Genomic DNA, 23,471 nt, shown 5'->3' on the forward strand with positions numbered 1-23,471 from the left:
GCTTTTCCGGGACGTGTTGGAGCATTGCTGCGTGTCTGTGCTGCGGGAAGAACAACAGAGTCCCGCTGCACGCGGGGTGGCGCGGCGCCTCGGCCAGGGCTGGGGTGGCGAGGTGGGGCTGGGGTGGCGAGGTGGGGCTGGGGTGGCGAGGTGTGTTTGGAGTGCTGTAGATGACCGCGGCCCCTCGTGGAGTCGCGGTGGCGGCGGTGGGGGGGGGGGGGGGCCCAGACGACACGGTGATCGAGGATAGCGACCGGTGGGGGAAAGGGAAGCCGCTGGATCCTAGCGCAGGGAAGGTGTGGTAAGGCTCTCTGTGATCAGCCCACGGGATTGCGCCCTTGAGGAAATCCTGGGCCTATTGAATTAGTTGAAAAGACAAACCGCCTCTTCAGACTGGGGCGCCTCAGAGTCTGAGCTGAGACTTCAGCTACCCGGGTTTCTCGGGGCCTTGGGTTTGCCGCTCCAGCTGTCTCTGCCCCCAAGGGTGCAGGATTCAAACTGGCTGCGCCACCTTTGCCTAAGTGTTGAGTGAGCTCTGGGTGCGCTTCCCGCTGTTACGAGACAGACACTGGGTTGTCCCGGGAGGGGTTGAGGGGCTAGAGACAACCCAGGCTGAAGTCCATCCGCAGGGTGCCCATGGGACCGCCGGGAATGAGAATACGATGAAAGAGCTCTCAGTGAAAGGGCTTCCCAGGTGGTTCAAGTGATGAAGACCCCGCCTGCCAATTCAGGAGCCACTGTTCCATCCCAGGGTGGAGAAGATCCTCTGGAGGGAGAAATGGCAATCCACTCCAGTATTCTTGCCGGAAAAATCCCACGGACACAGGAGCCTGGCTGGCGAGTGAAGGTGAGGTTGCAGAGAGTTGGACACCACTGAACACACACACACTGGATGAAAGAAAGATGAGCAGCTCCTGTCTGTAGCCCAGACCCTCAGAGCACTAACCTCTTCAGTTCTGACCAGTGTCTTCCCCTAGGCTTCAGATCTTTGTAAGACAAGACCACCAATTTATGTCAAGCAGACATGAGGCACCCTAGGTACTGAGTTAGGATTACCAGGTGCATGGGTGCTGTGCAAAGGGAGGGGGAAGAAATACTTATCCGCAGCTCTCTGTGGTATATGGACATTGGGTTCCTTCTCCTGGAGGGAGGATTTAAGAGCAACACTGCCCTGGACCAGAGGGCAGGTCCCTCCACAAGCTGCCAACCCCATAAGGGCAGCCGCAAACCAGCCCTCCATTTTGTGTTATATTGACCAAACCAGACTGCAGGGTTTTATTAATTGTTTTTAATTTTATTGACTTATTTTGTTTGCAAATGCTTATATTGAAAGGGGCCAAAGGTAGCTCAGATGGTAAGGCGTCTGCCTACAATTTGGGAGACCTGGGTTCGATCCCTGGGTTGGGAAGATCCCCTGGATATGGAAATAGCAACCCACTCCAGTATTCTTGTCTAGAGAATTTCATAGAGAGGAGCCTGGTGGGCTATAGTCCATGCGGTTGCAAAGAGTCAGACATGACTGGGCAGCTAAGCATAACAACAACTACAACCTGACTACCTAGATTCAAAATCCTGGCTTTACTGTTTGACAGCTGTGTGACCTTGGGCAAATTACTTAACATTTCAATGCTTCAATTTTCTCATCTTTAAAACCTGTTTAGTGATCAGTCCTTCCTAATAGGGTTGCTAAGGGCTTAGATTACCTTTTTAATTCTGCCCAGCACTGTGCTAGCAACTAAAAAACTATTTTTTAATGAGGATGCCTCTCTGACTCTTAACCAGTACGTAGTCTGCTGAGAGACAGATGTTGAAGAACTCTAATAAATAGGCCAAATCCTGGAAAAGATATTCGAATTATGGGATTTTAAAGCATAGAAGGAGCCATTCACTCTGCCTGTCAGAACAGGAAAGGCTTCACCAAAGAAGTGGAGGGGAGAGGGCAAGGAAGACATTCCAAACAAGGGATGAGAATGAGCGAAGAGTCAGTGGCTTCAGGGGTAATGATGCTGTGGCGAGGATAGGTATTGGCATTTGCTAGTACATAGGAGCGTAGAGAGAGCCTGGTAGAGTTGGGGAGCACACAGCACTCCGTATTATCACTTACCAGCTTTGTCACATTGAGCATGTTAGCCTTTCTTCATCTCATTTTTTTCCTATTGCAAAATAGGGTAGTAACAGTGAGTCCTGATGCAGGATATCCATGTTCCTGCCCCCAAGAGAGCCTGAATGTAAAGGGCTTTCTTTCCCTTAGGTTCAGTTAGCTGAGTTCGGGCAATGGGGAGCAACAGCAATACAGCAGAGGAATCTGGTTACTTATTCCTCTAGGCTCCTTTGCTATGGTGTGACTGCAAGCTGGCTAATTCTGAAACTCACAGTGACTAGGTTTTTCTAGGGTAACCCAGGGTAACCTGGAGGAAGAATGGCAATCCACTCCAGTATTCTTGCCTGGAAAATCCCATGGATGGAGGAGCCTGGTGGGCTGCAGTCCATGGGGTCGCTAAGTTCAAACTTTCTGGAAACTTTTGAGACTGAAAAACAGCATTGGTACCATTAGTAACTACACTAGAACAATAGGCAAAAACCAGGACTTATGGTCACCCTAGCTATTATTATAAGATGTTATTAATTGAAAGATGATCATACTAATACACATCTTTTACTGGACTATGAATGTCTCAAGGCAAGAGTGCTTATTTGTGTTACATGAAGTCTGATATATTCAGTAAATGTTGAGCTGTATTAGAATAGAGATGAGACTATTCCTTCTCCAGGGGATCTTCCTGACCCAGGGATCAAACTGCATCTCTTACATCTCCAGCATTGGCAGGTGGATCCTTTACTGCTAGTGCTACCTGGGAAGTCTGCACACACAAAGTCTGATACATTCAATAAATGTTGAATTATATTGGAATAGAGATGAGGCTCGGAGAAGGCAATGGCACCCCACTCCAGTACTCTTGCCTGGAAAATCCCATGGACGGAGGAGCCTGGTGGGCTGCAGTCCATGGGGTCGATAAGAGTCGGACACGCCTGAGCGACTTCACTTTCACTTTTCCCTTTTATGCATTGGAGAAGGAAATGGCAACCCACTCCAGTGTTCTTGCCTGGAGAATCCCAGGGACGGGGGAGCCTGTTGGGCTGCCGCCTATGGGGTCGCACAGAGTCGGACACGACTGAAGCGACGCAGCAGCAGCAGAGGTGAGGCTAGGGGTTTAAAAAACCCGTTATTGCCATGCTAAGGATTTAGAAAAGATTTCCTGATGCTGGGAAAGATTGAGGGCAGGAGGAGAAGGGGCGACAAAGGATGAGATGGTTGGATGGCATCATCAACTCAGTGGACATGAGTTTGAGCAAATTCCAGGAGATAGTGAAGGACAGGGAAGCCTGATATGCTGCAGTCCATGGGGTCACAATGAGTCGGACACGACTGAGGGATTGGACAACACAAATACAGACAGAACGTAAATTAACAGTTACTCGGGACTGATGTGGTAGAGAAGTAATAACTAAGTAATATCTAAGGGGTATGAGATTTCTTTTTGAAATGATAAAAATGTTCTAAAATGTATCATGGTGACATGTAAGGTTCCAGTTGTTCTGTTCTGTATCAGCAGTAAGTATATTCAGTTTTTAAGTTTTTAGTCATTCTAGTCATTTTTCAGTGGTACCTCAGTGATCTTTTAATTTGCATTTCTCCAGTGACTAATGGTGTTGACAGTCTTTCCATTTGCTTATTTTCCATGCATATACCTTCTTTGGGCTTCCCCAGTGGCTCAGACAGTAAAGAAACTGCTGACAATGTGGAAGACTGTGGTTTAACCCCTGAGTTGGGAAGATCCCCTGGAGAAGGGCAGGGCAACCCACTCCAGTATTATTGCCTGGAGAATTCCATGGACAGAGGAGCCTGGTGGGCTCCAGTTCATACGGTCGCAAAGAGTCAGACTGAGTGACTAACACTTTCACTTTCATACCTTCTTTGGTTATGTGGGGTTTTTTGCTGTTTTTTTATTAAACTGAGTTATTTTATTGTTTATTCTTATGCTTGATGTATGTTTTACACATATTTCTATGGTTTGTCATTTCATTTTCTTCAGTTCAGTTCAGTTCAGTCACTCAGTCGTGTCCGACTCTTTGCAACCCCATGAATCACAGCACGCCAGGCCTCCCTGTCCATCACCAACTCCCGGAGTTCACTCAGACTCACGTCCATCGAGTCAGTGATGCCATCCAGCCATCTCATCCTCTGTCGTCCCCTTCTCCTCCTGCCCCCAATCCCTCCCAGCATCAGAGTCTTTTCCAATGAGTCAGCTCTTCTCATGAGGTGGCCAAAGTATTGGAGTTTCAGCTTTAGCATCAGTCCTTCCAATGAACACCCAGAACTGGTCTCCTTTAGAATGGACTGGTTAGATCTCCTTGCAGTCCAAGGGACTCTCAAGAGTCTTCTCCAACACCACAGTTCAAAAGCATCAATTCTTTGGGCGCTCAACTTTCTTCACAGTCCAACTCTCACATCCACACGTGACCACAGGAAAAACCATAGCCTTGACTACATGGACCTTTGTTGGCAAAGTAATATCTCTGCTTTTTAGTATGTCATCTAGGTTGGTTATAATTTTCCTTCCAAGGAGTAAGTGTCTTTTAATTTCATGGCTGCAATCACCATCTGCAGTGATTTTGGAGCCCAGAAAAATAAAGTCTGCCACTGTTTCCACTGTTTCCCCATCTATTTCCCATGAAGTGATGGGACCAGATGCCATGATCTTAGTTTTCTGAATGTTGAGCTTTAAGCCAACTTTTTCACTCTCCTCTTTGACTTTCATCAAGAGGCTTTTGAGTTCCTCTTCACTTTCTGCCATAAGGGTGGTGTCATCTGCATATCTGAGGTTATTGATATTTCTCCCAGCAATCTTGATTCCAGCATGTGCTTCTTCCAGTCCAGCGTTTCTCATGATGTGCTCTGCATATAAGTTAAATAAGCAGGGTGACAATATACAGCCTTGACGTACTCCTTTTCCTATTTGGAACCAGTCTGTTGTTCCATGTCCAGTTCAAACTGTTGCTTCCTGACCTGCATACAGATTTCTCAAGAGGTCAGGTCAGGTGGTCTCATCTCTTTCAGAATTTTCCACAGTTTATTGTGATCCACACAGTCAAAGGCTTTGGCATAGTCAATAAAGCAGAAATAGATGTTTTTCTGGAACTCTCTTGCTTTTTCCATGATCCAGCGGATGTTGGCAGTTTGATCTCTGGTTCCTCTGCCGTTTCTAAAACCAGCTTGACCATCTGGAAGTTCATGGTTCACATATTGCTGAAGCCTGGCTTGGAGAATTTTGAGCATTACTTTACTAGTGTGTGAGATGAGTGCAATTGTGCGGTAGTTTGAACATTCTTTGGCATTGCCTTTCTTTGGGATTGGAATGAAAACTGACCTTTTCCAGTCCTGTGTCCACTGCTGAGTTTTCCAAATTTGCTGGCATATTGAGTGTAGCACTTTCACAGCATCATCTTTCAGGATTTGAAATAGCTCAACTGGGATTCCATCACCTCCACTAGCTTTGTTTGTAGTGATGCTTTCTAAGGCCCACTTGACTTCACATTCCAGGTTGTCTGGCTCTAGGTGAGTGATCACACCATCGTGATTATCTTGGTCGTGAAGATCTTTTTTGTACAGTTCTTCTGTGTATTCTTGCCACCTCTTCTTAATATCTTCTGCTTCTGTTAGGTTCATACCATTTCTGTCCTTTATCGAGCCTATCTTTGCATGAAATGTTCCCTTGGTATCTCTAATTTTCTTGAAAAGATCTCTAGTCTTTCCCATTCTGTTGTTTTCCTCGATTTCTTTGCAATGATCGCTGAGGAAGGCTTTCTTATCGCTCCTTGCTATCCTTTGGAACTCTGCATTCAAATGGGAATATCTTTCCTTTTCTCCTTTGCTTTTCACTTCTCTTCTTTTCACAGCTATTTGTAAGGCCTCCTCAGACAGCCATTTTGCTTTTTTTGCATTTCTTTTCCATGGGGATGGTCTTGATCCCTGTCTCCTGTACACTGTCATGAACCTCCGTCCATAGTTCATTTTCTTAATAGAGCAGAAAATTTTATTTGGTGGAGTATAACTGACTTTTTTTCTTTTATGGATTGAGCTCTTGGTGTCTAAGAAATCTGTCAAATCTTTGTTTTTTTCTAGAAGTCTGTAGGTTTTGTCTTTACATTTAAGTCTGTGCACAGTTTTGAGTTAATTTTTGTATATGGTGTGAGATATGGATGAACGTTTATTTTCTCACATATGCAATTTTTCCAGCTTCACATATTGGAAAGATTATCCTTTCTCCACTGAATTGCCTTTCTACCCTTGTCAAAAATTGATCAAGCATATATATGCTTGTCTAGACTAATTTCTATTCTGTGTATTGGTCAATGTGTCTATCCTTTTGCCAACACCACACAGCCTTGGTTTCTGTAGCTTTCTAATAAGTCTTGAAATGAGGAAATATGAACTCTCCAACTTTATTCTCTTTGAAAATTACTTTCACTAATCTAAATTGCTTGCCTCTGTATAAGCTTGTAAAATCATACCAAAAAATCATGATTGTATTAAATCTATAGAATCACTTGGGAGAATTAACATCTTAACACTATCGAATCTTCCAATCCATGAACATGGTATTTATTCCCTCTGCTTGCTTTTTTTTAATATTTTAATTTCATAATACAGATTTTACACATATTTTTTTTTTCCCAACAGTTTTATCAAAATACAATTCACAGGCCATCTGGTAGTTGTTCAGTCGCTCAGTCGTGTCTGACTCTTTGTGACCACATGGATTGCAGGACACCAGGCTCCTCTGTCTTCCACTATCTCCCAGAGTTTGCTCAAACTCATGTCCATCGAGTCGGTGATGCCATCCAACCATCTCGCCCTCTGTTGTCCCCTTTTCCTCTTGCCTTCAATCTTTCCCAGCATCAGGGTCTTTTCCACTGAGTTGGCTTTTCATACCAGGTGGCCAAAGTATTGGAGTTTCAGCTTTAGCATCAGTCCTTCCATTGAATATTCAGGGTTGATTTCCTTTAGGATTGACTGATTTGATCTCCTTGCAGTCCAAGGGACTCTCATGAGTCTTCTCCAGCACCACAACGCTCAGGTTTTTTTATGGTCCAACTCTCATATCCATACATGCACATATCATACAATTTACTCATTTAAAGTATACAATTCAACTTTGTTTTTAGTAGATTCACCAGTTCCAGTCTCACAATTTCCTCCCTTTGTTTTCCTTCAGTCCTAAGGATGATTATGATTCCTAATTTTATTGGTCTTTGGGTGCCTTGCCATCCTTATTTGTTTGGCTTCAGTGCTTCTCACATTTTAGTACATATGAGTCACTTGGAGATCCTGTTAAAATGCAGATTCTAAAATCAGTAGGTCTGGGGCAGGAGCTGGTGCTCCTTGGGTCCATCAGTCTCCCAGGTGATGCTGACGCTGCCGATTTGGTGATTATACTCAACTAGGAAGTGTTTATAGTTCTACCCTTTATTTAAGAGGTTTTTTGTTCATTAATTTTTTTTATTTGAAACATCTGCTGTAATGCTTTCCCCCCCACCATGGAGACTTTGGTCGCTATATAAGGAAACAAGAAAAAAGTTGATATTGTCATTCATGAGCTCAATTTCTTTCCCTGTTATTGAAACAATTGGTTAAAAATTCATTCTAGGCAATGTTAAACTTACCAGTAACTCAAACTCTGCCCTGTTCCTGTTGCTTTTTTACTATTTGAAAATCAGGACAATATTAGCCCTTCTTCAGTCCTTGGCATTTCTTATTTTTCTCTGGTTTTCCAAAGCTGACTGACACTAATCTACAATCACTTATGCAAAGTCTTTCATGGATAATTCATTGAGGCCTGGAACGTTTAACTCACTTAAAGAAAGCAATTGGTTGCTCACTTACCACATTGGATTTCAGTAACCTTTTAATCACGTTAATACTACATTTTTCATTTTAAAATTATTCTCTCTGAGAGAGGAAACGAAATTAAATTTGGGTAGCTTTTACTTTTCTCTGTCATCTGATAGCATTATATCATCAGCATCAATAGGTGACTTTATTCTCCTTTTCACCCTCTTATGACAAGTATTACTTAAAAAGCAAGAAACAATTTTTGAAAAATTCTTGATTTTCTTTTTAAAAGCAAAATTAAGTCTGTAAGTATTAATCCTTGTAGGCTTGTGCTACTCCTTAATACATGCTCCTTTTTAAAATCTGATCTTATTAAGGAGCATTCTGTGAAATGATCTGCTCCCTGGAGTATGATGACTTGGACTGCTGGTCACTCTTTGGCAGCCAGCCCCAGAGTTGGGTCAGTTCCCATAGTTCTGGCATCTCTAATTCTCAGATAATTCCTTTCTCCCTGTAGCCAATTATTATAATATTAGTTATTACTCCTTTTTTGTGAGCCTAAAAATTTACATAGTTGAAGTCCCTTCAACCATTAGATATTGACACTGGATTAGAACAGATTCATACATGCTGCTGCTGCTGCTGCTAAGTCGCTTCAGTCGTGTCCAACTCTGTGTGACCCCGTCCCTGGATTCTCCTGGCAAGAACACTGGAGTGGGTTGCCATTTCCTTCTCTAATGCATGAAAGTGAAAAGGGAAAGTGAAGTCGCTCAGTCCTGTCCGACTCTTAGTGACCCCATGGACTGCAGCCCACCAGGCTCCTCCATCCATGGGATTTTCCAGGCAAAAGAACTGGAGTGGGGTGCCATGCCTTCTCCAGATTCATACATACATACCTGTATATTCGAGCAGCAATATCACTTCTACATTTTCACCTTTTGTCTCAGCCTGTTTGCAATCCATCATTCTACCATCATCAATTTCTACCAGCTGAATAACTCTCTGGCCCATAAGATTCCTCTGCACTGCCATCTCTCTTATTGTCAACTCCTTCCTTTTGAATGAGGTAAAATTTTCTCTCCATATTTCAATCATCTATCAATATCTTGATTCCTCATCTATCAATATTTATTAGATTACTTTCATTTCCTTTTGTTAATTTATCTGGCTTGAGGGCATTGCTCAGCCAGTCCATCCTAAAGGAGATCAGTCCTGGGTGTTCATTGGAAGGACTGATGTTGAAGCTAAAACTCCAAAACTTTGGCCACCTGATTCGAAGAGCTGACTCATTGGAAAAGATCCTGATGCTGGGAAAGATTGAGGGCAGGAGGAGAAGGGGACGACAGAGGATGAGATGGTTGGATGGCATCACTGATTCAATGGACATGGGTTTGGGTGGACTCTGGGAGTTGGTGATGGACAGGGAGGCCTGGCATGCTGCGATTCATGGGGTTGCCAAGAGTCGGACACGACTGAGCAACTGAACTGAACTGAAAGTTCAGTCATGTGGGAAGGGGAGAGGGTAGGACTGTACTCCTAAGATGCAGTTGATTGTTGACAGAATCTGCAGTTTACAGAATGGAGTCAGTATAGTTCAGCCACATGACATCATAAAATATGTTTGGCCAAATGCACATGAAATGCTACTCAACATCACTAGTCTTTAGGGAAATCCAAATTAAACCACAATTATTTACCACCTCCTAGAATGGTGAAGGAGAAGGCAATGGCACCCCACTCCAGTACTCTTGCCTGGAAAATCCCATGGACGGAGGAGCCTAGTAGGCAGCAGTCCATGGGGTCGCTAAGAGTCGGACACGACTGAGCGATTTCACTTTCACTTTTCACTTTCATCATTGGAGAAGGAAATGGCAACCCACTCCAGTGTTCTTGCCTGGAGAATCCCAGGGACGGGGGAGCCTGGTGGGCTGCCCTCTATGGGGTCGCACAGAGTCGGACACGATTGAAGCGACTTAGCAGCAGCAGAATGGTGAAAGTTAGAAAAAATTGGCAATACCAATTGTTAGGGAGGATGTGGAGTAACAAACTCTGATGTATTGTTAATGAGAATGTAAAATATACAACTACTTTGGGAAACAACTTGGCAATTTCTTACAAACATTAAATAATAAGTCATATGATTCAATAATTCCATTCAGAGGTACTTACAAGAAAGACAAGAACTTGTAGCCACAAAAAGAATATTCATAGCAGCTTTATTCATAGTAGTCCTGAAATGGAAACAATCCAAGAGTCCCTCAACAGTTTAATCGGTAAATAAATTGTGGGCTATCTGTACAATTGGATACTACTCAACAATAAAATAGGGGCTTCTCCAGTGGTTCAACGGTAAAGAACCCACCTATAATATGGGAGCTGCAGGAGACATGGGTTCGATCCCTGGGTCAGAAGATCCCCCAGAAGAGGGCACGGCAACGTGTTCCAGTATTTTTGCCTGGAGAATCCCACGGACAGAGGAGCCTGGCAGACTATGTCCATAGGGTCTCAAAGAGTTGGACATGACTGAAGTGACTTAGCACAGTCAAAATAAAATAAAATAATCCACAGATAATGCAAAATGTGGATAGGTCTCAAAAGCATTATGCTGAATGAAACAAGCCAGACACAGAAAAGTGCATACAATATGATTCCATTTATATAAAATTCTAAAAACCCAAAACGTACTTATAGAAAGCAAAATAGTGATGGCCTGGGGTCTCAGGTAGGGTGGATTAACTTGAAAGGGCACAAAAGGAATTTTTGAAGTAATAAAATATGTTTTAAATTCTTTTCTTAGAGCCAAACTGATGGATCTTTTTTTAAAATTAATTAATTTACTTTTGACTGTGCTGGGTGTTCATTGCAAGAGTTGCAGCTAGAGGGGGCTACTCTTTGCTGCAGTGCGTGGACTTCTCATCGCGGCTTCTCTTGTTCTAGAGCACGGGCTTAATAGCTGTAGCCCATGGGCTTAGTTGCTCCGTGGCATGTGGGATCTTCCCTAGCCAAGGATCAAACCCATGTCCCCTGCAATGGCAGGTGGATTCTTAACCACTAAACCACCAGGGATGTCCCCAAAGTGTTCTTTATTATGATTATGGTGGTGATTACATGAGTGAATTAATTTGTCACAGTTCACTGATCTCTATACTTAAAATGGATATGTATTATTGTCTGTCAGTTATACATAATAAAATTTATTTTTAAAATTATTGTACCAAGGTAGCCATTGTTATATCAAAAACTATAAGAGTAGGTCTCTTTTGTCTATTTAGATTTATTGAATATCTACTCTGTTAGACATCAGGCAAGGTATTTTGCATGCATATTTCATTCAGTCATCACAACATGCTTAGTCACTCAGTCGTGTCCCGCTCTTTGTGATACTTTGCCCTGTAGCCTGCCAGGTTTCTCTGTCCATGGAGTTTTTTGGGCAAGAACACTTGAGATGTTTGTCATTTTCCTTCTCCAGGGGGTCTTCCCGACCCAGGGATTGAACCTGTGCCCCCTGTGTCTCCTGCATTGCAGACATATTCTTTTCTTGCTGAGCCATCGGAGAAGCCCAAGTTATCACAACAGCCCTCTGATAACTGCTCTATTTTACAGATGAAGATAATGAAGCACAGAGATTTTAAGGAAATTGCCTAATGTCCAATTATCATTGTGACATTTGGAAGTGGCAGAGACTCCATTCCCACCTTAACACACACATCATTCTTCATGCAGCTCTTTGAAATTTTACTTACCAAGTGTAAGAGAATCACCAGCATTACTGAAACACTAAGGAACATAAGGTTTAGCATTTGAAGGAGAATCCTCAGATATGAAGAGACAGTTAGGCAAACCTAACTCTGTTGTTACTGAGGGTATGTTTATCACAGCTTGGAACACCTCCATATATGCACTCAACATGCCTCACTATTGTTGTTTTGCTACGTTATTTCACCTGACCCTTGAGACTCCCTTCCTTCCTGCTGCCACTATCATATCGCACCCAGGGTCTGCTGATCCCTTTTAACACTCTGATCCCAATCCAGACAAAACCCCTCTTTAGGACCCCTTTGCATGCTTTTCTGGTTTTTTTTTTTTTTTTTTTTTTTTTCCGTGTGTGCTTAGTCACTCAGCCATGTCCAACTCTTTGCAACCCTTTGGACTGTAGCCTGCCAGGCTCCTCTGTCCTTGGGATTTTTCAGGCAAGAACACTAGAGTGGGTTACTATTTCCTTCTCCAGGGAATCTTCCTGACCCAGGGATCAAACCTGCATCTCCTGTGTTTCCTGCATTGCAGGCAGATTCTTTACCCAGTGAGCCATATTGTTCCCCTTTAGCCTAACAGAACTGAACAAAACTTAAAACAAACAAACGAAAAAGACTTTAATGCTGCTGCTGCTGCTGCTGCTAAGTCGCTTCAGTCGTGTCTGACTCTGTTCCACCCCATAGACGGCAGCCCACCAGGCTCCCCCGTCCCTGGGATTCTCCAGGCAAGAACACTGGAGTGGGTTGCCATTTCCTTCTCCAATGCATGAAAGTGAAAAGGGAAAGTGAAGTCGCTCAGTTGTGTCCGACCCTTAGCGACCCTACAGACTGCAGCCTACCAGGCTCCTCCGTCCCTGGGATTCTCCAGGCAAGAACACTGGAGTGGGTTGCCATTTCCTTCTCCAATGCATGAAAGTGAAAAGGGAAAGTGAAGTCGCTCAGTTGTGTCCGACCCTTAGCGACCCTACAGACTGCAGCCTACCAGGCTCCTCCGTCCATGGGATTCTCCAGGCAAGAACACTGGAGTGGGGTGCCATTGCTAGTGGAGTACAAAAGGCAAATAAGCAAAGTGGATAATTATGATTAAAACCATCTGACTTACAAAATATTCTTACCATCTGTTAATTAAATGTTTATCAGTCATGTATTATGGGAAGAAGAAATTATTCACTGTAAGACGTGTGTATAGTTTATCATTTCTGTTAAAAGGAGGATAGAAAAAGGCTCCTAAAACAAGTGTGCATAGAATGTCTTCAGAAGGAAGGATGCACAGGAAATTGCTAATAGTGTTTGCTTCTGTGAAAGGGCATATGGGGCAGGTGTGGGCCAAGTTAATAAACATTGTGGGTGCCTCATCCATATCCATTTTACCCAAATGCATTTGGAAAACTGACTTTTTCTCCAGGGATGTCTCTGATTGATATAAATATGGTTCCATTTTCTTGACCTGTTACATGTGACCCAGTTTTGTCTGGTGAAATGAGAGGATAGTATTGCTGCAAGCTTCTGAAATTATGCTTTTTCACTCTTAGGAGAGATTAACATGACGCTTGCCTGGTGGTTCAGACAGCAAAGGATCTGCCTGCTAATGCAGGAGACCCAGGTTCGATTCCTGAGTCAGGAAGATCCCCTGGAGAAGGAAATGGCAACCTAATCCAGTATTCTTATCTGGAGAATTCCACAGACAGAGGAGCCTGGCAGGCTACAGTCCATGGGTTGCAAAGAATTGGACATGACTGAGTGACAATCGCTTTCGCTTTTCATCAGCTTTTCTCTTCTGCTGGACACAAACAAGAGAGAATGAAGCCAACTGTTTCCATTTTACAACTATGCAAGAAATCAGCCTCAGGCTAAAGCCCATGAACTAGAGAGCAAAGTAGAAAGACAGGAAAAATCTGGTCCTTGATGATACTGTTAAGCAGCTAACTCAACTAATTCTTCAACCCTATCTTGCATTTCTTTGATAAATGAACTGATACATTTCCCTATCATTTAAGCCAGCTTTGGTCAAGTGTCAAGTTTCTGCTACTTGTAGCTGAAAACAATTAATGGAGATGGAGACTGTTTCCCTTCTATATACTTTCTATCTTTTCCTTTTTAAATCATGTGCATGTACATCTACTTTAAAAGATTGTAAGAATTTACTGTGTTCCAGGCACTGAGAAATAGAGTATTCAAGTGCCCTTTAATCTTAAAATCTCTTTAAGAGATTTGCTTCTTTCTCCTCAATGAGGTCAACCATCCCAACTCCTCTACAAGGAAGATATGGATTTACACTTCACAGAGTGAATACAAGTTGGACTATATTAAACTGACATTTTTGTAGGTCAAGATGGTCAAATATTGGCAATTTTACAGTATAAATCACTAAACACAGTATTCACATAGAAGAAATTATACATAAGTTACACACATTACTAGGCTCATCAGACTCCCAAGCCAATGCCCTGAATAAGCTTGGCCATTAATCAACTTTCCCTTAGGCTTTCCCCAGTTGCTGGCTATTTTCATCATTTCTACCCCTAGATCTCAGAGAATTGATGGCAAAAGACCAGATCAATACACATTCATGTTGTCTACTCCTATTTTTTTTTTTAATATATATATTTTCTAGTGCCTATCATTCCCCCTGGCTGCTATTCCATGCTTTCTACTGACAGAGAAAACCAAATCTTCCCAGCAGGAGTGCCCTGAAAAAGTGAAAGTGAAAGTCGCTCAGTTGTGTCTGACTCTTCGACCCTACGGACCATTCAGTCCATGAAATTCTCCAAGCCAGAATGCTGGAGTGGGTAGCCGTTTCCTTCTCCAGAGGATCTTCCCAACCCGAACCCAGGTCTCCCACACTGCAGGCGGATTCTTTAAAAGCTGAGCTACAAGGGAAGCCCAGGAGTGCCCTATCCCTGCTAATATGCAAATTGGCACATGTATCTATAGCTCACAGCATCCCTTTTCCTTCCCAAAGATGCTGATCCCCAGACCCTGCCCTGTCACTTGTCTGATAGTGAAGCAGAAAGTAAAAGAAACAAAAAGACACTAATATATCATGACATAGAGTATTGGTTAGCTGCTGCTGCTGCTGCTGCTAAGTCGCTTCAGTCCGACTCTTCGATCCCATAGATGGAAGCCAGCCAGGCTCCCCCATGTATTGCTGCATAAAAAATTACCCAAAGTGTAGTGACTTAAAACAATAAACACTGAGACTGATTATCTCACAGTCTCTGCAGGTCAGGAAGTCAGAAGCAGCATATCTGGGTGGTTCTGCCTCAGGGTCTCTTATGACATTACAATCATGGTGTTGTTGGTTGGGGCTGCAGTCATCTGAAGCCTTGGCAAGGGCAGAAAGGGATGCTCCCAAGGTGGCTCACTCAGATGCCTGGCAACCTGGCACTGGTTATTGGTGAAATGATGCGGTTCTTTCCCATGTAGATGTCACCATAGGGCTGATTGAATATCCTTGTAATATGGTAGCTGACTTTCCCCAAGTAAGTAATCCACAAGAGAGAAGTAAGCCAAGTGGAAGTTATGAGGTAGACAGTTAGGAAAGTCACACACACACTCTGCAACATCCCATTTGTTATCAAGTTATCTCTATTCAATATAGGAGGTGACCACACAGGGGTTACCAAGAGGCAAGAATTGTAGGGACTATCTTGGTGGCTGATGTAGCTGTAATTGTCTCCATTTCACAGATGAGAAAACTGATGCTTGTAGGGTCTATAGATATGTCAAAGTCACACACTTCATGAGAATTTGGTAGATGCTGATGGGAAGCCAATGCAGGCTGACTTTCAAGCCCAAGCGCTGGTTTCTGTCATCCTGCCCCTGACATACTACCCCAGAATGACTTCACATTGCTTTGTCACCGTTAAATTAGTGTTTAATTATTTTATAATTTTTCAGTTTTCTTATAAGGCTATACATATGATAGACCTTAAGTGAATAGTTACATATACATCCAATAAAGTAACTTTTCAAAGTAAAAGGATTAACACCCTTATTACAAAGTGTTTCAGTAGCAAATTATATTAATAATTGTTATCATTATTAAGGGAACTGGAAGAGTGATTGGACAAGAATTAGACTGATCCTCACAGAGAGGATTGAGGAGGAAAAAGAAGCTAAATCTATCGATTCTTTTTAAGGTTAATACAAAACTGAGTCTGATCACCTGTTTTTCTCTGATCCTTATTATCATCAACCTTCCCTATCAGATAAAACAGATTAACCAGAATGTGACTGAATTTAAATGTGTAATCAATTCTTCTCTGGTTCTATGCAATGACAAAGTTTATATTTGTGTTTTGATTGAAAACTTTTTTTTTTACTTTTAATTTTTGTTTAGATAAATTACATATGTGTATACATACAATTTATTTATAAGAATCTTTAATAATCCAACCTCTCAGAGAAAAGCACATTAATACACTGTTATGTTTTCTCCTACAACAGTGATTTTTTTAAAAAATTGAAGTGTAGTTGATTTACAACGTTATGGCAGTCTTTGCTGTACAGCAGAGCAACTCATTGCTTTGCCAACAAAGGTCCGTCTAGTCAAAGCTATGGTTTTTCCAGTAGTCACATATGGAGTGAGAGCTGGACTAAAAAGAAAGCTGAGTGCTGAAAAATTGATGCTTTTGAACTGTGTTGTTGGAGAACTCTTGAAAGTCCGATCCCACCAGTCCATCCTAAAGGAAATCAGTCCTGAATATTCATTGGAAGGACTGATACTGAAGCTGAAACTCCAATAATTTGGCCATCTGATGCAAAGAACTGATGCAAAGAACTGACTCATTGGGAAAGACCCTTATGCTGGGAAAGATTGAAGGCAGGAGGAGAAGGGGACGACAGAGGATGAGGGGGTTGGATGGCATCACCCATTCAATGTACATGAGTTCGAGTAAGCTCTGGGACTTGGTGATGGACAGGGAAGTCTGGAGTGCTGCAGTCCATGGGGTTGCAAAGAGTCAGACACGACTGAGCAACTGAACTGACTGACTGAAAGCGACTCAGTTATACACATATAGACAAACTTTTTTTGTACTCTTTTCCATTATGGTTTATCACAGGATATGGAATATAGTTCCGTATGCTATACACTAAGACATTGTTGTTTATCCTTGTATATGAAATAGTTTGTGTCTACCAACACCAAACTCCAGTACATCCCTCTTCCTCCCCATCCCCTTGGCAACAGCAAGTCTATTCTCTATGTCTAAGAGTCTATTTCTGTTTTGCAAATAGGTTCACTGTGCTATATTTTAGATTCCACATATAAGTGATATCATGTATTTGTCTTTCTCTTTCTGACTTACTTCACTTAGTATGATAATCTCTACTTGCATTAAAACAGTGAATATCTTTATATAAATAAGGTGATGCTAAAAATAGTACTTTATCCTTTTTTTTCTCCTTAACATTTTTATATTGTTGAAGATTCAAGAACATTGCTTTTTAAATAGCCCCTTGATTATTTCTGATTGCAGAGGTACTATGACCTCTGCAAAAAATTTGGAAATTTCTGAAAAATACAAAAACAAGGATCACTCACAATCCTACCATTCAGATAGCCATTGTCAGTATTTCTTTATATTCACTCCTAGATTTTTCTCTACACATATTTACATATATAGATAAATATAGTGTTAAGCCATGTCCGACTCTTGCGATCCCATGAACTGTAGCCTGCCAGGCTCCTCTGTCCATGGAATTCTCCAGGCAAGAATACTGGAGTGGGTTGCCATTTTATATAGATAAATACATATTTGTAAAAACAAAAGGGGTATTTTGTTTTATAGTCACCTTTTCACTTAAAAGTATATTAGAACATCTTTCCATATTAATGCATTAATACAAGCCTTCATTACATTTTTGATGAGCACAACTACCCATTGATATCTAGATTATACCTATATTTCATTTTTATAAATAAGCCTGTGGTCAATAATCTAGCACATAGATCTTTCACTACTCATTGAGTTATTTCCTTAAAATATATTCCAAGTAGTGATGTTGATGAATATTGTAGGGACTTGAGAAAAACCCCTCATCTTTCGCCTCCTCTCTCTGCCTCCAGTGCTTCGCAATAACTCCCTCTACATTTCAGGAGTCTTGTAGAAATATCTCTGGTGCTTCTGGGCTTTGCAAGTCCCTATGCTCCAGAGGAAGCCCAGGGGCAGGGAAGGAAATAGAGGCAGGCAGAAGTGGGCAGCTGACTGGGTGTGAGCATTGCCCCTCTAGTTGTACTGAGCTGAGGGGCTCTGGAGCATGGCATCAACAGTGTCTGCTGTAGTATTGCTAACCTGGTTTTATGTTATGTTTTTGTTTTTAAGTTTTTGGCTACTTCCCTTGGCATGTGAAACCTTAGTTCCCAGACCAGGAATCGAACTCTTATCCCCTGAATTGAAAGGTGGAGTCTTAACCACTGGACTGACAGGGAAGTCCCTAACCTGGTTTTTAAGTTAAATAAACTTGAATTCAGGAAGGTTACCTGCCCAAAATTACATTGTAAGTGAGTGGCAGAACTGGGGATCTATTTAGTGTGACTACAATCCCATACTTCTTGCTCTTTCTAAATCACGTTAATGTTGTAGGTACACTCTGGATATTTTGGAGTTAATCCCAGAAATTTGGAGCTAAGAAATACATTATACATTTTTGAGTCCGTTCCTTAGGATGAGAACTCAGGAGTCAGGAAGGCTTATTAGCCTCTAAGTCTGAGATTGTAGAGCTGGATGGTTTCAGAGTAGGATCGACTCTGCAGACTGCCATACACTGCTCCTTCCACAACAATGCACAGCCCCGCTCTGTAAATATATTAACTCATTAAGAAAATTAAAAGATACATATTATCTACTTTTATTTCAAATCTAATATACATTTGAAAGTTAAAATTACAGAATGGCCTCATTTCTTCTAAGTAGTATCAAGAGCCCTGTGTCTACTGGAATCTTAAAGATTATTCCACATTTGATTATTCCTCTTCTTGCTGCCGCACACTTTCTCCAAGGAAGTCATTTCCCAAATAAAAGTGTTATTGCTGAAATTAAATTAGCAATTAAAAATAAATGAACTACTTGCTATAGTCTCTAGGAGCCACTTTGTATGAACTAAAGTGTTATTCATTTAGCAAACTAAAAATCACCCGCATAATTTTATTTATATTCACCCTTTCCTCAGGTGCTATGAACAGGGACTTCTGTAGCTTTAAAATATGAGGCAAGTAATCTAAGATGTTTTCTCTAGTGCAAAGCACACTATAAAGACCCATCATAAGACTATAATGGCAACCATTTAAAATGCAGGGGGAAATGTCGTTACACCATTTTTATCATTTGATGAACTAATTGAAAGAAGCACAGTGGGATTTCCCTAGTGGTCTAGTGGTTAAGAATCCACCTGCCAACGCAGGGGAGATGAGTTCAATCCCTAGTGTGGGAAGATTGCATGCCACAGAGCAACGAAGCCCGTGTGCCACAACTACGGAGCCTGTGTGCCCTAGAGCTCATGCTGCACAACAAAAGAAGCCGCCAAAATGAGAAATGTGCATACATACTGCAACCAGAGAGGAGCCCCTGCTCACCACAGCTAGAGAAAGCCTGCAGCAGCACCGAAGACCCAGTGCAGCCAAAAGTTAATTATTTTTTTAAAAAAGGAAGCACAGTAATTCTTATCTAAAATTACACTAAAATTAGACACATTGCTTGTATCTAGGGGAGAACAAATATTTTATTAAAATTTTAGCTTGAAAATTAATGCCATATGTGGGGATTCTGATTTAATGCAAAGTCACACTAACAATACAATTCCCCATAAGGAATCCAGAGACACTGACTAGTTTCTTTATTATTTTTGCAGTTTTTAAAAATCCTCATATTATTTTTACTCATTTTATAAGTATTTAATTTATACTATGCAACATGAATTGCTTTGAAGCTTCCTCCTTCTGTTCCCTGACCCAGTGCCACAAAGAGCAGGATGTAACATTCTTCATTCTTATCTTATTGGAGTCATGTAATTTTTTCATAGTGGACTTTTTCTTGTCCCTGTATGCACGTGTGCTCAGTCACTTCAGTCGTGTCCGACTCTTTGCAACCCTATGGAATGTAACCTGCCAGGCTCTTCTGTCCATGGGATTCTCCAGGCAAGAATACTGGAGTGGGTTGCCATTTCCTCCTCCAGGGGATCTTCCCGACCTAGGGATTGAGCCCATGTCTCTTATATCTCCTGCATTGGCAGGTGGGTTCTTTACCACTAGCACCACCTGGGATTTGCTGGAGTCCCTGTGTAGTCTTGAGTATTTCTGCCATCTTATATGTGAATTTCCAGGAATGTTCTTCTTCCTATCTAGGAGAAGAGGGAACAACAACAAAAAAAAGACCAAGGAAGAGAGGATGCTGCAGAGCTTTTCAAAAGAATCAATGTATTAAAAATATTTATTTAAAGAAATAGAATATGTTACATTCATACACATTTGGATAACAGCAGCTTCTTTGTTTCAAGATCCAGGGATGAGTTTTCCCCTGATGGAAATATGTAATACATAATCATACGGCTAAAAGAAAGTCTCTAATTTCATCTTTTCACCTTCAGACAGACCTATCCCTAAGTCATTTTGGGTAGATAGACTTCATTATTTGTGAAAAGGTTGGTAAGAAGAGAAAGTGTCTTTTGAAAAGTACCCTTAGTAAACATTTATATTGTAAAGTACAATTCAACTCTAAAAATGTTACATTTTATCTCTCACTTTGAGAAGTGCCTCAAAGTAACACAGTTGCTACTTTCTATCTGTAGTCAAGATTCTGTACTAAGTACCTTTCTGCAGTGTTCTCAGACTTCTTAGATAATGTCCCATTCAACAAATGTTACCTTCCCCAGAGCTCTCCAGCAAATCTTCAACACCAAATGCGTGTCCAACAATTCCATTCAAATCTGACACTACACAGACACCACAGATTAAGGGCTCAGTTCCCAAAGACCGCCCCTACTTCAGACCAGCTACAAATTCAGGGGGTCATCTGCACTTCTTATGGGCCAGCCTAACTACTAACGTGAGGGTTTCTATGACCCCTCTGCAAGTTTGACAATTGGATCGAATGACTCATAGCACTTAGGAAAGCACTATACTTAGAATTATTATTTTATTATAAAGGATACAACCCAGAAATAGCCAAATGGGAGAGACACATAAGGCAAGGCTGGGAATGAAGGAAGCCTGGGGAGCTTGTACCAGCCTCCTGGTACATTGATATACCCACCAATCAGGAAACTCTCTGAACCTCCTTAGAGTTTCTATCAAGGTTTTATTACAGAGGCATTATTGATTAAATCATTGGTCATGTGGTTGGACTCAATCTCCCCATACCATTACCATTCCTCATTCTCTGCTCCCCCCAATCACCAGTAATCTACTTTCTATCTCTATGGATTTGCCCATACTGCCCATGACACATAAATGGAACCATATAATACGTGGCTGTGATCGGCTTCTTTCACCTGGCACAATACTCCCAAGTTTCATCCATGTTGTAGCACATTATCAGTAATCCATTCCTTTTTATTGCCAAATAATATTCCATTGTATAGATGTACCACATTTTATTTATCCATTGATCAGTTAATGGACATGGGCTGTTTCTACTTTTTGGCTACTGTGAATAATGCTACTATGAACTTTCACATACAAGCTTTTATGTGAAATGTGTTTTCATTTCTCTTGGATATATACCCAGGAATAAAGTGCTATATTCAATCTTTTGAAGAGTTACAAGATTGTAACAGGAGCACCATTTTACATTCCCACCAGTGGTGTATGAAGAACACTAGATCTTGTATCTCCCCCCACCTATGAAGAAATTAAAACTCTTGCCCTAGGCCCAGTTTTTTAAAACCTGGGAAGAGATTTTATTTGGCCTGGCCTGGGTCAGATGCTGACTTGTTTTCTCATCTCTGTTGTTAGAAAAGGGTCATGTAAAATATGGTTTTCCAGCTTATGGCCATGGGAAGGAGTGTTCCCTGGAAAGGGATGTATTGCTATATAGAAGGCCTGCACAGGGACTTCCCCGGTGGTCCAGTGACTAAGACTCTCTGCTCCCAATGCAGGGGGCCCACATTCAGTCCCTGTCAGGGAGCTAGATCCCACATGCTGCAATTGAGACCCAGCACAGACAAATAAATAAATACATGTCTTTTTTTAGATGCCTGCACAGAAACCTAAGGTGTAAAAATAGTGCTACCCCCTAAGGGGAACTGTCACTGTGTGGGAGCATTGGGTTGATACAATGACTGGGAGGATGCCTCTGAGGTTTAGGTGGCATCTGGGGCCTGGAAGCATAAATCCCCTGAAACAAAGCAGCCTCACTCAATAAAGAGTTGTCCTGCCCAAAGGCCAATAATGTTCCAGATGATCAACTCAGTTCTGTAATAACCAACTTGTCATTTCTTAGATGGCAACATGCCTACTCAAAATTTTATTTGCCAGCCTGCCTTTGTAACTACATGTAGCTATGTGATCAAGTTCTGGTCAATGACATGGAAGTGGAAGTGATGTGTGTGGCAGCCGAGAAGAGTCCTTACAAAAAAGTGTGCCCTCTCTTTGCCATTCTTCCTTCCTGCAAGCTGGGATACAGATATGATGGCTGGTACTGGAACAGCCATCAGACTATGGAATGGAAATCCCATTTTAAGAAACAGTGGAACAAGATGAGAAGAAAAGGATGATCAGAGATTGTCATACACACTCTGGGCTGAGTGTGGTTATATGGGAAGAAATATACTTCTATCTTAATAAGTCACTGTTTTCTGTCATTCTTAGCTGAACCAAAGCTAATCTAATATAACTGTGTCCTACATGCCAGGCACTTTCTCTGTGTACCAAGTACCATTCTGTGAAAACACTTTAAATGCATTAACTCAATGTCTTCTCATGTCAAATCAATGAGATAAGTACTTCAACCTACAAGCCACATTTTGAGATGGAAAAACTCAAAACTTGAGGCTCAGAAAAATTAAAAATTTGCCCAAGTTCATCACAGATTTTACATGCAAGACACAACCTCCAGAGCCCATGTCTGAAACTATCACACTAAGAAACCAACAGATGAATGACTCCCAGAATACACTGATGATGAGAAAATGCAAATAACAGCAATACATAATTAATAAGCAGGAGAAACTATAATCAGAACCTCAGCTATCTCAATTAACAGTGACCACGCTGCTGCCGCTGCTGCTAAGTCGCTTCAGTCGTGTCCGATTCTGTGCAACCCCATAGACGGCAGCCCACCAGGCTCCCCCGTCCCTGGGATTCTCCAGGCAAGAATACTGGAGTGGGTTGTCATTTCCTTCTCCAATGATGAAAGTGAAAAGTGAAAGTGAAGTCACTCAGTCGTGTCCGACTCTTTGCGACCCCATGGACTGCAGCCTACCAGGCTCCTCCGTCCATGGGATTTTCCAGGCAAGAGTACTAGAGTGGGGTGCCATTGCCTTCTCTGAACAGTGACCATGCATAAAAAATAGGCCTTTTGAATTTGGGAGGGAAATCCAACTATCTGCAAGTGTGTATTTGCCAAGCATTTTTGTGACTGACAGACTTTTGAGTAGAATGCTAAATTAGAATCTTTAGCACTCTTTCAATATGTGACAACTTGCAGTTTATAAATATCAAATTTTAATAAGTCATTTAGTAGATTACTAAGCAGCCCTTGGTTGTATGCAAAAACGAAAATCTGTGGAATTACACATCCCTCACATATAATGAGTGAAGACTGTGCATTTGTTAAATTTATAGTCTGTCAAGAGGACCTACATACCATACCTTGTGGATCATT

General features: G+C 41.8%; 1 protein-coding gene and 1 long non-coding RNA gene across 2 annotated transcripts in view; one reads left to right on the forward strand and one right to left on the reverse strand.

The window, feature by feature from the left end:
* Positions 1 to 23,471, reverse strand: part of SEPTIN11 (septin 11) — a 138,382-nt gene that overhangs the window by 99,352 nt on the left and 15,559 nt on the right. The window lies entirely within an intron of this gene.
* LOC147370430 (uncharacterized) lies at positions 695 to 13,639 on the forward strand. The gene is made up of 2 exons (XR_015165269.1): positions 695 to 847; positions 13,179 to 13,639. It is a non-coding gene; the product is annotated as an uncharacterized LOC147370430 (long non-coding RNA).

This window comes from Bos grunniens, chromosome 6 (assembly GCF_055505025.1).
Source record: "Bos grunniens cultivar Pamir isolate PY7600 chromosome 6, Bosgru_T2T1.0, whole genome shotgun sequence".
In the NCBI taxonomy this organism is placed as follows: Eukaryota; Metazoa; Chordata; class Mammalia; order Artiodactyla; family Bovidae; genus Bos; species Bos grunniens.